The sequence below is a fragment of the Calliopsis andreniformis genome, unplaced genomic scaffold (genome assembly GCF_051401765.1).
Source record: "Calliopsis andreniformis isolate RMS-2024a unplaced genomic scaffold, iyCalAndr_principal scaffold0442, whole genome shotgun sequence".
Classification (NCBI taxonomy): domain Eukaryota; kingdom Metazoa; phylum Arthropoda; class Insecta; order Hymenoptera; family Andrenidae; genus Calliopsis; species Calliopsis andreniformis.
This window is the reverse complement of record NW_027480851.1, coordinates 16,914-20,000: the sequence shown is the minus strand read 5'-3', so window position 1 is coordinate 20,000 and position 3,087 is coordinate 16,914.

The following is a 3,087-nucleotide window of genomic DNA, read 5'->3' as shown; positions in this document are numbered from 1 at the left end:
CACAGTTTTGGCACTCAGATGTTGGACATGGGAATTAATTCCCAATCTTTCGTCAATGTGAACTCCGAGGTACCTTACGGTTTTCCTCTGAGCCACACTCTTCCCGTATATCTTTACTTGCGGCGGTCTGGTTCTATCAAGGAAGCCCTTTAAGAGTATCATCTCGGTCTTGGTCGCTGACAACGTGAGTTTCTGGGTGGCGCACCACTCAGTTATCACGTCCGCGACCTTTTGGCCATTTTGCCCGATAGACAATCTTGCGTCGCCATAGACGAGCACAAAGAGGTCATCGGCGTAGGCTATGGGTTCGCAGAACCCGGTGTTCGAAAGAATCTGCAGAATTTCGTCAAAGACTAGATTCCAGCAGTTCGGACCGAGAATAGACCCCTGGGGGCAGCCCTTGGTAACCTTCTTCGCAACACGAAAGCCGTGAGAGACCATGGTCACCTCACGGTCGGCGAAATAGTCGACCATTAGCTTGTAGAGATTACGGGGACAGCCTCGCCGTTTCAACGAATTGAGAACGCTCGGCCACCAAACATTGTCGAAAGCACCGGAGATGTCGAAGGAGAGGCCCATAACATACTTCTCTTCGCGGGCGAGTACGAGTTCTCTGAGCTTTACCACGGCGTCCTCCGTGGATCGCCCAGGTCTGAACCCATACTGCCGGTCCGAGGAATAGTTTGGGCAAAGGAAGACCGATGAAAGTCTGGACGCGATCAATTTCTCCAAAGCTTTGCCAAGCACCGAGAGCAGGCAGATGGGCCGATACGACTTCGTATCCGTCTCAGGTTTGTCAGGCCCTTTCAGAATAGTTCTGATCAGACCGACTTTCCATCTGACGGGGAACACTCCGTGCTCCAGACATCCGTTATAGAGTTTCAGCAGCACGTCATGGAATACTCCATAGGAACGTTTAACCACTTCAACCTCTATCCGGTCTTGCCCGGGACACTTACCGCTTTTTAGGCTTGATATTGCGGCTCCGACCTCCTTCCGGCTGAAGACTGGTGTGTCGACAGTCGGTGGGTCATGCGCGATCTCACCTCTTACCATGCTCTGGGCTTGCGTGTCCTCCTCGGGCTTATCGTCCGGGATTAACGCGTCCAGTAGCGTGAATGCGGTGGAGTGCCAGTCCATCGTATGGCCGTTGTGCGTTCGAAGGTTAGACACTGCTGTCTCAGCGCGAAGCTTGCTTTGGTTGATCTTGTACACAAGACCCCATGGTTCCTTTCGTCCCTGCTCCGTCACAAAGTTTTTCCAACTATGCAACTTCGCAGTTCTTACTGCGGCCGAGTAGGCTTTTCTCATAGTTTGATACTCAGCCCTTTTAGCCTCTTTCTCCTCCATGCATCTCTCTTGCTGGAAGGCTCGTCTAAGTTTGTAGACTTGCCTTTTCCGTCTCGTCAAGTCTGGCGTCCACCATGGGACTGACTTTGAGTGCCAACGCTTTTCGCGCATGGAGCTCTCGCACGCGTGGATGACCGATTGCTCGATATCCTGCGCCAGAGATTCAACGTCCGCCCTGCGACTCAGATGAGTGTAGGCGGTCAACGACTCCATTCGCTCAAGCAACGCCCGATCAAACTTTGCCCAATCCGCACTGCGTGTGTGGAACCTACCTAGTCTGGCCTGATTCTCACTCACGTTAGCGAACACAAGGTCAAATTCGATCGCTCTGTGATCACTAGTTGTCCAGTCCTTGCGGACTTTCCAACCTCTCACATTTTTTGAGAAGTCACTTGTCGTCAATGTGACATCGATCCAGGACTCGCCGGTCGGGCTGGAGTACGTCGGAATACTTCCAGCCTCGTTCAAAATAACCAGGTCGTGCTGCGCGATAAACTCTTCGAGCTTCTCGCCTCGAACGTCAATTTTCGTTCCGCCCCACATAGGAGACTTCGCGTTGACGTCAGCCGCAATCACGACCCGCTTATGGTGGAGGGCACAGAGTGCCTTTTCCAATCGCGCCAGACTTGGCTCAATGTCTTCCGAGCATTGAAAGTACTGGCTGATGAGGTAGAAGTTACCAAAACTACCGCTAATGTTGACGCATGACATGTGTGAGTCGCACAGGTGCGAGATTTTGACCACAGACACCCCTGGGTTTCTGACGGCAATTGCCGCCATCACCGGGACTGCGCCTGTGACTACTTTCGTCGCAACCCCAAGGCCGGGTACGGTGCCCCGAGCACTGTAGGGTTCCTGAGCGAGCAGCACATCGATGCCTTTGTCGCGCATAACGGCGTTCGTTTCGTCCAGAACAACTCGGGAGCGCCGCATATTATGCTGCAACACCCGAAGTCTACTGATTGAACCGTGTTTTGGTCTTCTAACCATAATTGGTCTGCGAGATTACCTGCACAGAAGCGGCTTGATAAGCCGCACAAGTTATGTCTCTCGACCTATGGTTGTGCTTCTTGCCCTCTGCTTTGCAATTGGAGCAAACGGGAGGTTTGTCCTTGCTTTTGCAGGTGGCAAAGGTATGCCCTTTTTCGGAGCAGTGACCGCAGACCTCATCCGATCGGCAATGCTTCGCTGTGTGGCCAAAGGCTTGACACTTGAAGCAACGGGTGACACAGATGTAGTCCTGTACTCGACAGGACATCCAACCTATGAACACCCGACCAGAGCTCTTGAGTCTGTTGCGAACCATTGGGCTCACCTCTACGACCCAGTTGGCAGCCTCCGACTTGCCTTTCGGTGTGGTTGCAAACCGCACCTTCAGGCCAGAGGACACATCCTTCTGAGTCAGGTCAGCCAGGTTCTGCTTCCAGATACTCAAGCCGACGTCTTCCTTTTTCACCGCCTTAGGAACGTCGTACACAATAAGTGTAGGGTTCCTTTTAGACGGGACGGAGACCGACAGTCCTGCCTCCTTGAGTTTGCTACTCCCTGTGAAAGCAGCGAGATCCTCCTTGCGATCGGTCTCGACGGCGATGCCACCGTTGTGGATGCGTCGAACTGACTTCACGCGGATCTGCGCCTTCAGCGGTTTCACCAAAGACAGGACTTTACGCTTGGTCGCGTCGCTGTCCTGTACTTTGCCCTTCGGCGGGAAGATGCGCACCACATTACGTGGCGGCT